This window comes from Tiliqua scincoides, chromosome 2, assembly GCF_035046505.1.
Source record: "Tiliqua scincoides isolate rTilSci1 chromosome 2, rTilSci1.hap2, whole genome shotgun sequence".
NCBI lineage: Eukaryota > Metazoa > Chordata > Lepidosauria > Squamata > Scincidae > Tiliqua > Tiliqua scincoides.
Genome location: NC_089822.1, coordinates 249,405,494 through 249,417,020, shown reverse-complemented (window position 1 = coordinate 249,417,020; position 11,527 = coordinate 249,405,494).

Genomic DNA, 11,527 nt, shown 5'->3' with positions numbered 1-11,527 from the left:
ATGATGATGAAATGCTTTGGTATGCCTTGAGTAATATCTGTTTCTTGGTCAATGTGTGTTGCGTATCTGATGTGGCAAAGCTACCAACACTATTCTTGCAAAGGAAGCATGCATTGCCTACTGCACACAAGAATGTTTTTAGAGAATGTACCTAATACTTCCTCAGCCCTCCTTTTCAGAGCCAAATCACACATGATGCAGAATCTCCTGTCTGTTTTTGTGGTGGGAGCAGAATGGTGGTTTGGATTTAACTGGGGCAGCACCACCAAGGAAGGAAAACTCTCCCACGTAGTCCCTTGTATTTCTCACACACGGGTTAACAGAAGCTTTGGAGGGAGTACAGGCAATTTACATTAGGAAAATGAGAGGACAGGGAGGATCAAACACGTACTCCATCAGTGCCACAACTTCCAATTCAGAGCCCTTGAAGCCTGTTTTAAAGTCACCCCAAAATGACAAAAATATCACAAAAGATTGACCTAGTGGGCAATAGAAGACTGAAAAGGGGGAGAACTGGGGTACAAGTGAGAGAGGGTGGAACTGCAACAAGATGGACAGAAGGGAAGAGTTAACCCAATTCTGCCCGGCCCACAGGTGTACACATTTGTTCCCTGTTGCGTATATGCAATCTTTGGCAGAAAATGGTTTAAAGCCATCCCTTCTTAATGCACGCACATACACCCCAACACATTTAAGATGCATGCCACACACAAAGACATATTTTCACATTGTACAACTGTTCAGATACAGAAGTACAGCATTCTCACTTGCTTCTCCTCTACTGTACAGTATAGTCATCCTGAAGCAGAAGAAAAGGTGGCAATGAAGTACCAACCAGTTGTCATCCCTGGTTGTATGCCATATACAGAATTCTTCTTTTCCTATTATTTCTGTCCCTTGTAGGCTGTCATCTGTCTGTTGTACCTTGTTCTAAGAAAGCATTCTGCTTTGCACTGTCTTTGGCAAACTACAGCTTATTCCTTCTGTAATGAGATTGAGAGATCTGCCCTTTCTTGATAGGCTGCAGATCTTTGCACATCTCACTGCAGCAGAGAGATTGGGGTGAAATGTTACCCTGGCTCTATTTTTGGTTCTTGATTCACTTTTCCATATGTGCTTCCTTCTTCAGGACAGCTGTCAGTGAATGAATTGCGAGAGCATTCAGTTTCCTGGCCTTGTCCACCAAGGTAGCCAGGGAGGTTTCTGCTTACCAGTGACTACTGTGGAAATCAAAGCACTGGTGCTGGAAAGAGTTTCAATAAGAATCTCTTATCTTCAATAAGATGGTCCAGTGCATGAGATTTTGTACTTACTTGAGTACAGCCTTTATGAAATTTATGAAATTGTGACAAGCTTGCGCAATAGCAGTAACTAATGGGATGACTCTTTACAAATGGGAGCTCCATCGTCGACTGTTCTAGACACTTCCGCAGTGGCACCTCTTCAAAAATGGATACCATTGTGGTGCATGTACGTCAAAGCTAAGGAGATCCCATGTAACATTATCCACTGTTAGGTGTGTGTGGAACATGATGGCACAGAAATATGAATTTGATCCTTATTTGCATGCTCACTAACACTGTGAGCCAATTCAAAATTGAAGATTGGAAGAGAATCCTTTCTGTGGAAGAGCTGGACTGATTGCCCTGGACCAGGGGTGCCCAAACCCCGGCCCTGGGGCCACATGCAGCCCTCAAGGCCTCTCAATGCGGCCCTCAGGGAGCCCCCAGTTTCCAATGAGTCTCTGGCCCTCTGGAGATTTGTTGGAGCCCACATTGGCCCGATGCAACCGCTCTCAGCGTGAGGGCGACTGTTTGACCTCTCGCGTGAACTGTGGGATGAGGGCTTTCTCCACTGCTTGCTTTTTCACATCCATGATGCAGTAACAGCAGCAAAGGAAAGGCCAGCCTTGCTTTGTGCAAGGCCTTTTATAGGCCTTGAGCTATTGTAAGACCTTCATTCATTCATATAAGTTCATCTTTAATACATTCATTTATGTATACTTATGTAAATGTATTCAAATTTTAAATGTAAATTAATTCTTTTTTCCCCCGGCCCCCGACACAGTGTCAGAGAGATGATGTGGCCCTCCTGCCAAAATCATTGGACACCCCTGCCCTGGACCAATAGGGTAATTTTTCCTTCAGACCAGTGGTCTCCAAACCCCGGCCCAGGAGCCAGATGCAGCCCAAAGCCCGCCTCTTTCTGACCCATGGCCAACCTCTTGTCTCCTGAAAGCCTCTGGCCCACTCAGCTGAACACGACCAGAACTGTGCTATGATTGCATCTGGAGGGTGTTCTCAGGGCCAGAGAGGTTGAATGAATGAGCCCATTTATTCATTTTCATTATTTTCATTTCATTATTCATTTATTCATTTATTCATAATTCATTTATTCACTTATCTAAGTTCCATCTCTAATTTATTTATTTAAATTTTATATTTAAATTTTTTTTCCGGCCCTCCACACCATGCCAGATATTTGATGCAGACCTCTGGCCAAAAAGTTTGGAGACCCCTGCTTTAGACCAACGAATCAGACACGATCAGGAGCTCATTTCATTCTCTTGGCTGATGGCTAGATATGAACTGCCGTTGTCAACCAAGTGGCAATATTTGCAATTGTGGAATCTACTAAATCTACTAATCTACTAGTTTACCAATCTGTAAACCGCTTTGTGAACTTTTTGTTGAAAAACAGTATATAAATACTGTTAATAATAATAAAAATACTAGAGTCTAAATTTGTTCCTACAGCATTATCCACCTCTCTAAATATTATGTCTAAATATTATTTTATATGATGAGGTTAGTCATATTTGAGTATTTATTGTAAGCCACCCTGGTGGCCACTTCACAGGTAGAAGGGCAGCATAGAATTTTTTCTTTTTAAATAAAAAACATAATTCTATTATTCTGGCCTGAATAAGGACCAGTCCTTTCTATTGCATGACAGAGTTCATTAACTTAGGAATGTGACAGTGTTATCACTTTTGTTCATATGAATAATCGCCATGCTTACCTTGGATACCTCTATCTTGTCACAAAAGGAGGCTCTTGCTTTTCCTGGTCTTTGTGCCTGTTTGTTTCTGTCTCACACACACACCCTGCCTACTGAGGATGACTTATCATGCATATGATGGAAAGGACTGTAAATCATACAAGCCTCTGCTAACCCTAAAAAAAAAAACTTGCTAGGCTGCAATCCTATGTATACTAACCTGGGGTTAAGACCCATTAAAATCAGTGGGGTTTACTTCCAAGTTGACATACCTAGGATTGTACTGTTAGCCTTTGAGCATGTCACAAGAGTGTTGTTTTATGTCTTCTTTGCTCATTACTTAATTTATAATTAGGATGGGAGGAGAAGAAGGAAGCGTAAGGCATAACTCACCCCTCTTTTTTTCCTGGCCTCTATGTATATAAGTAATTTTCAAAAAGCTCTTGGGGCACATTGTGTTCCTCCAGACTCTCCTGTCCAGCTTCCACAGGATGAAGATATGAGCATCTTCCGTAAGTACCATTTGGTCAAAGTCAGTATCGCCCGGATAGAGTGTCACTTGTGTTTTGACCTTACGAGGGGCCCAATCCTATGCTGGGTGGTGGTGGCCCCAGCAACTGCCTTTGCAAAAGAGCCATAAAGCACTTCTGCAGTGGGCTGGTGCTGACACCAGCACCAGTCAGCTCTGGGCCTCAGTGCCAAGAAGGTGGCGCTGGAGCGGCTCTGGTGGTAAATCTTCCCACTGGCCGACAGTGAGGCTTTTTCGGGTAGGGAGAAGTGGGGAGAGGGAAGAACTGGGTGTGAGAGGCTGGGCAGGAAGGAGAATCGGGCCCAGGAGCGGGGCAGGGATGGCAGCAGACTCTGCTCCTGGGGTGGAAAGTCTGACATGAGCCTTCTTGGTTCTGCACCAGCAAAATAGCTGGTACAGCTCCTCGGAGATCCACTGGGGCTGCAGTGCTTTTACCCAGAATAAATGTGTTCCCTTATTCTGAGGAGAGTCCAGCACCTATCCCAGCCTCATAGGTAGAGGTGTTTGCAAATTGTTTTACTTACATTATTCAGAAGTAAATTGTGTTCAGTAAAACTTAGGCCGTAATCCTATTTTAGTCACCTCTATTCATAGGATGCCACGGCAGCCCTTCTGGCACTGCTGCTTCTCTGGATGCTGGGGTAGCTTAAGATTGGGCTGCCCATATATGTCTCCAACATTAGATTTCACTGTACGTGCTCTTCAAAATCACTGCTACTTGGGTGCTTATTTCTTTTCAAACACATGCATGTGAAACATTTAAAGATGGCAATGCCTCTCAGGTGTGAAAAGGCGCCTCTTTGAACTGCTGATCCATTTCTGGTTCTTGAATGACTATCGAGCAGTTATAGCATTTTTTAACGAAAGTGGGGAATCTGAACTCCAATAGGCATAAAGTTTGAGATAATTAATTGCTGAAAGTCGATTTTAACAATGACAGAAAATTTTGATTAGTGGGACTGAGGGTCACTGGGTTTGTTTTTGAGGTGAGTTTGATCCCAGCATGTTTACTGTAAGTAGTAATAAAGCAACAAAGATTAAACATGGAAATTCTCATCTAAGAGCAAATGCTTGCTTCACTTGCTTGGTTTGGTATAAAATGGGAGATAGCTGACTTGGTAGCACAACATGTGAGAGGGATCTTGGAGTTGCAGTGGATCAATGTGAGTCAGCAGTGTGACGTGGCTGCAAAGAAGGCGAATGCAAGTTTAGCCTGCATTAGTTCCAAGTCGCAAAAAGTCATGGTTCTGCTTTACTCTGCATTGGTTAGACCCAAAGGATCTCCTCTATGGAGAACTCGTGCAAGGAAAGCACCCTACAGGTAGACCACAGCTGCGATACAAGGATATCTGCAAGAGGGATCTGAAGGCCTTAGGAGTGGACCTCAACAAGTGGGAAACCCTGGCCTCTGAGCGGCCTGCTTGGAGACAGGCTGTGCAGCATGGCCTTTCCCAGTTTGAAGAGACACTTTGCCAACAGCCTGAGGCAAAGAAGGAAGGCCCATAGCCAGGGAGACACACCAGGGACAGACTGCACTTGCTCCCAGTGTGGAAGGGATTGTCATTCCTGGATTGGGCTTTTCAGCCACACTAGACGTTGTGCCAGAACCACCTTTCAGAGCGCAATACCATAGTCTTTCGAGACTGAAGGTTGCCAATACAATACAAAAGGTTAGACCTCACCTGGAGTACTGGGTTCCATTTCTGGGCACCTCACTTTAAGAAAGATGTAGCCAAAGTGGAGCAGGTTCGGAGGAGGGCGACAAGGATGATCAGAGGACTGGAGAACAAGCCCTACGAGGGAGCTTGGTATGTTCGGCCTGGAGAAGAGAAGGCTCAGAGGGGATATGATAACTCTCTTCAAATACCTGAAGGGCTGTCATATGGCCAAAGGGACAAATTTGTTCTCAACTGCCTCTGAAAGTAGACCTAGATCCAACGGGTACGAACTGCAAGAGAAGAGACTCTGTTTGGATATCAGGAAAAAATTCCTGATGGTAAGGGCAGTTCAGCAGTGGATCAGACTGCAGATGGACAATGTTGCCCTTCAAGAGATGAGGCTGCCAGATTCCGGATCTGTCAAGGAGAGAAATTTCTCATTTTTCTGGCAGGGAAAACCACCAAACGAGACCAGGGAACATGGCGTTGGCTTTGCGGTCAGAAATACCCTGCTGAAATCCATCATCCCACCTTCTGCAGGAAGTGAAAGAATTTTGTCCCTACAGCTCCACTCATCAGCAGGACTTGTCACTCTCATCAATGCATATGCACCGACTCTGTCATCTTCAGCAGAAGCTAAAGACAAATTCTATGATGACCTGGCCACCACTATCAAGAAAATCCCCCCAAAAGAGCCATTGTTCATCCTCGACGATTTCAATGCTAGAGTTGGTGCTGATCACAGTTCGTGGCCCACTTGCTTAGGCCAGGTCAGCACTGGGAGGATGAACAAAAATGGCCGCCTGCTAGAACTTTGCTGTCATCACAGTCTCTGCATCAGCAACATATTCTTCAACACGAAGGCCCAACATAGAGTCTCTTGGAGACACCCAAGATCAAAGCACCAGCTCAACCTGATTCTCACCAGACGCTCCAGCCTTCCCAGCATCAAGATCACATGCAGTTATCAGGGTGCTGCCTGCGACACTGACCACTCCCTGGTGTGCAGCAGAGTGAAACTGCGAACAAAGTGACTGTATCACATGAAAAAGGAAGGAAGACCTTGCATTGATACCAGCAAGACCCAGGATCTGTGCCAGAACCACCATTCAGAGCGCGATACCATAGTCTTTTGAGACTGAAGGTTGCCAACAACAACAATAAAGAAGCCAGATCATGAACCTGTTGAACCAAGAACCAAACTGTAAAAAAAGCTGTAGCCTACTTCTTCAGAAGACAGTTTATGACAAGAGCTTTTGCAGTAATTTAGACTCAAGTCTGGTTCCCAAGTTGGACTTCAGTCCCATCAATCACTGACTCAGACTTGACTTGGGACCAAGAGGCAGTGACTTGGGACTCAGCTCAGGACTCAAAGCCATTTTCATGTCCAAGTCGATCTGTGTGTGTTTTTGCTAACTTATCTTACCAGCGCTTGTGCTTAGTGCTGCAAGACCTCCTGGGTGATATGGAAGCAAGCACTATCACCTGGGCCAGGTGGGAAGTATCTGTCCGTTTTGCTTGGATGATGCTGCAGCCAGTGGCTTCAGGCTGCCTGTGGCACTTTGATCACCTCTGATGAGCTAGGTGGCGGGCAGCAGGCACCTGGAAGTGCCTGCCATCAAGTGCTGCCCCCCCCCACACACTCTTCCACCCCTCCCTTTTTTTTTGGGTTAAATTTGACTCAGAGACTTGAGTCCTGAGTTGAGACTCAAGACTTGACTCAAGAATTAGAGCAAAGAATTGAGCAGGGATGTTTAAAAATAAGGACTGTGGGCCAAATGTGCTCCTCCCCCTCAAGCAATTTATCCACCATCCCCATTATAATTGAGCTCTCCCATCATGATAATTGGGCTGTCTCATACAATATGAACAAGATTTGCACATTTTCTCTTTTGTCATTTGCAGCTAATGAGTTTAATGTGAGAACGAAGTGCTTCTTTCTGGCCATCATGTACTTAATGATGTCACATTCTGCTTAATGATGTCACTTTTGGCCCTTAGAGGGCACTGTGAATGCTAAGTTTAGCCCTCTGTGTGAAGCGAGTTTGACACCCCTGGACTTGGTAGAGACTTGACTAGAAACTTGAAATTAGGAACTTGAATAGATCACTTGAGCTTTTGCATAATTTCCTCCCCCATCTCAATAGACTGTCCTCTGGACACCCCTTCCCCCCCTCCTGGCCTTCAGAGGTGAGGTTATTGGCAACCAGAGAGAAGAATTCCACTTGTGAATTCTCACTTGTGAAATTCCATCCCCAGGGAGACTTGCCTAGCACCAAACTTACTGCCCTTCAGATTCCTGGTGAAACACTTTATTTTCCCAAGTCTTTAGATACAAAGTTGCTAAAATAATGGATTTGAGTGCTGTTTTGGTCATCGGTTCTGTGCCGTTTTAACCTGCTGTGGCTCATCCTGCTATTGTTTATTTTTAACTGTTTTTATTACTTTCATTGCACATCACAATTTTGCCTATTTTGCAGTTAAAAAGCACCTTTAAAAATCTCAGATAAAGCTACAGGAGCAGACCATTTCATTTAACTGGCTTTGACCGGCACTTGCTCTTAACCATTTAGCTACGTGAGATGCTAAGACTGATCCAGGGACTTCATGCAAAGTATTACTCTGTCATAAGCTATGGAGACTTCCCTGTAGGATCCTGCTTGTCCCAGCGTAGGCAGGATTTGAACCCACAACCACAAACCCAGCTACATTGTAACAAACCACATTATCACATTAGTATTTTTGCAGCTGGCAGCCAGGGCAATTTGTGTGTTTTTTGATACTGTATTGAAACTTTATGCTTGCCATATGGAACAGATAACAACCAATATCCATGTTACCAAGGCTGAACCCCTACTTCTTGAATTATGTACTAATACTTCTGAGGCTGCAATCCTATCCACACTTACCTGGGAGTGAGCCCCCTTGATTATAATAGTATTACTTGTGAGTAGACATGCTTAGGATTGGCAGTGCTGATTTTGGCAGTGCACTCAAAGAGGATATGACAAGGAAAAAGGAAAGAAATTATAAAATAACATGGGACACAACAGAAGCATACATCGCAAAACATGCAAGATTAAATTTTGCTGTTTGATCATCATAGCTGATTTTGACAGCAACCCATCAAGTTCCACAAGTTGAGAAGTGGAATGAGAAAGAAGCCAGGCCTTCACACATTATTATGGGGTTAATAATGCAATTGCTGGGAAGAGCAACAGCACCAGCTAGTCAGATGCATGATTACACATGTGACCCAGAGGTTTATACCCATTCTTCCCATGGAACCCTATGGGGTCCTTCGAGGGGTCAGCTCACCAAGGAGCCTTCTTTTATGACTTGTTGGCCCTTGGTGGCTCACCCCTGACCCTAAATGAGTGCTTCTATTGTTTTGTACCCTATCAAGGCACAGCAGTTGGCTAGGGACCAGCGGCTCAGTTAGCATGGACTACTTGTGATGGAGAAAAATGGATTTTTGCTTTAATTAAGGTTGCAGTCCTATAAACACCGGGGAGTTAAGTTGTTTTTAACATAATAGGGCTTACTTCTGAACAAACAGAAAGAGGATTGCGCTATAAGTTATATTTGCCCTATATTTAGGCCCTTTTCCAGAGTTAGAACGTACAGTGTAGACTTGGAATCCACAGGCTCAGCATCCACAGATGCCAAGCCTGTACATGAGAGGCCTCCAGGACATGACTGGAGGTCATGGTGTTGTAAGGTGTGGAGAGGTCTGCAGCCCACTCCATGGGCCTTCCCTGGTCTCCTCAAAACATCTTTCCAACACAACCGGAAGCCACTTCCAGTTCACAGATACAACTCCTGATTGCTTCTGGGAGGTGTTCTGAGGCCAGCGAAGGCCTGTGGAGTGGGCTGCAGCCTCTCCCACACCTCAGGACCCCCCTGGAACACAACCAGAAGTTGTGTCCGTGAACAAGAAATGGCTTCTGGTCATGTTGGAGAGGTGCTTTTGATGAGGGGGGTAGTCCACGGGGTGAGCCCTGAAGTGAGAAATTATGGGCCCACACCGGCCTTCTCGTGAATTTTAGCATCTGCAGATTTTGGTATCCACAGGGATCCTGGAATGGATCCCCCGAGGATAACGAAGACCCAGTGTGTAAAAATCCATCTTGTCTAAGGAAGGCATGTAAGATGGCCTTGGAAATTACTCTGAGAACCAGAAAATATTATCTCACCACTCTTACCTCTCCCAACTCTCAGCAAAACCTTGGTGCCAACTTTTTCTTCCTGAGATCTTACCCTTGCCGTAAGAGTTTTCACTTTTATGGTGGCAAGTAACAGACTGTTTTGGAGTCATGTCCCTCTAGCTCATGGTTCCCAAACTGGGTTGTGATCCACCAGTGGGTCATGAAGCAATTTTTGGTGGGTCGTGAACACCAAGGAATCACTGTCAGCTGCCACTCTTGCCACTACCCTAGTTTCTGCTCAGCTGTCTTTGGCCCACTCTGGGCCTTGTCGGATCATGTTTTCATCCTTCCGGCCAGCGTGAGGCCCATAACTCACCACTGGCTGCCACTCTTGCTGACGAGAGCTTCCAATCTCTACAGACACTCATCTCAGCAGGAACTACTGTTGCCATAAATCCTTTAAGCGACCTCCTTCTAAGGGTATAATAATAATAATAATAATAACAGTATTTATATACCACTTTTCAACTAAAACTTCACAAAGCGGTTTACAGAAAAAATCAAATAACTAAATGGCTCCCTGTCCCAAAAGGGCTCACAATCTAAAAAGATGCAAATGAATACCAGCAGGCAGCCACTAGAACAGACAGTATGTGTCTAATTTTACCTCAGCTCTGTAGAACATCACTGACGTGCCTTATTTCAACACCAGTTCCGGTGATGAGAGCGGCAGCTGGGACCCATGCCGGCTGCGATGTATGAGTTGCAACAGATTGTTGGGTTAAAAATTGCCAAAGAATTTGGCGCTAAAAAACTTGGGAAGCACTGTGCTAGATTGTTTTAGGATGACTGACGGACAAGGATGCTTTTGGGTAGCTATCTCTTTGTTTCCTTAGTGCTACAAGAATGGTTTGAATATTACGCTCATGGTAGGATGCACTAGGTACTCACCACAGCACTGTTTTAATAAACCCTGAACAATTTTCTGTCTCCAGCCTGGTTTTCTTTGATTAGTTCCTCCAACACTTGGTTGAGTTTTGCCATGAAGCTGGTGTGGGCAGCAAGGGTTTGGGGACTCCTCTCTTGAGTCACTAATGACTTTGTTTACTCCAAGTCAGGAAGCTCCCAGGATGTAGCTTTGGTTCACCAGTTCAAATGTGCTGTGCAGGCAGGGTGTGCCTGTTTATGAATCTTTCCAAGAAGCAGCCAAGCAAAGCTTTTTCCAAACCAGTTTGCTGTAATGTGGATCTGATTGCTCTGACAAATTAAAAGTGTGGATTTCCTCCTAGTCTGTGGAATCTGAGGCTTCTTGCCATCCAACCAGCTTCTAATAGCAGAACTCTAACTCTGTGCATCAGTGCAGCCACGGCAGTGCGGCTTGGGGTAAGGGAACATTAATTCCCTTGCCGTGGGGTAACTCCCAGCAGCTGCTGTGGGTCAATCCTGACCTGTGCCAGCATGAATACTTGTGCATGTCCATGTTGACCCAAGAAGGCAAATCAGGTCCATGGAGGGGGGTCAGGATTTGGCGTGCACCACCAAACACAGCCCCTTTCAGACCTGATCCACCTTTCTCCAGCCCAGGAACCACCCTGTTCTTTATTCCCAAAGAGACTGATTAGCAATCAGGCCACCTGTCTTGTCCCAATTTGTCCTATCTTGCCGACTATGCCAATTTGTCCTGTCCAAATATCCCAACTCCCTTCTAATGCCCGCTTTTTGGCTAATTAACACCCTCCTTTTCCAAGAAACAACAGCTGTGGTGTGCAAAGGAATGAACACAGAACTCCTTATCTATAGCAATTAACAAGAATTTATTGCTACAAACACAGACACTCCCTGCAAGTCCTCTTGTCCAGAGGCTTTCCCTCCCCCAAAACTCCACTTAACTCAGTGGGTGAAGGTTTGACGCCTCCAGTCCAAGCCCACAGTTCAATCTCCAAAGCAGTCCAATCTTCCCAGTCCAGTATTCCCAGTCCATTCTTCCCAGTAGCAGACCAATGCAGCAGAGTGTGTGTCCAGCAGAGTCTCAGCAGTCCCTTCCTCTATCTTCTCCAGAGGAGTGTCTCCTCCAGCAGGGTCCTGGCAGTCCTCTCTGTGTCTCCTCCAGCAGAGTTCTGGCAGTCCCCTTCTCCCAGTGTGAGTCCGTCCAGGTGTCCCTCCGGGTCAGGGTCCTGCTCTGGTCAGCCCTT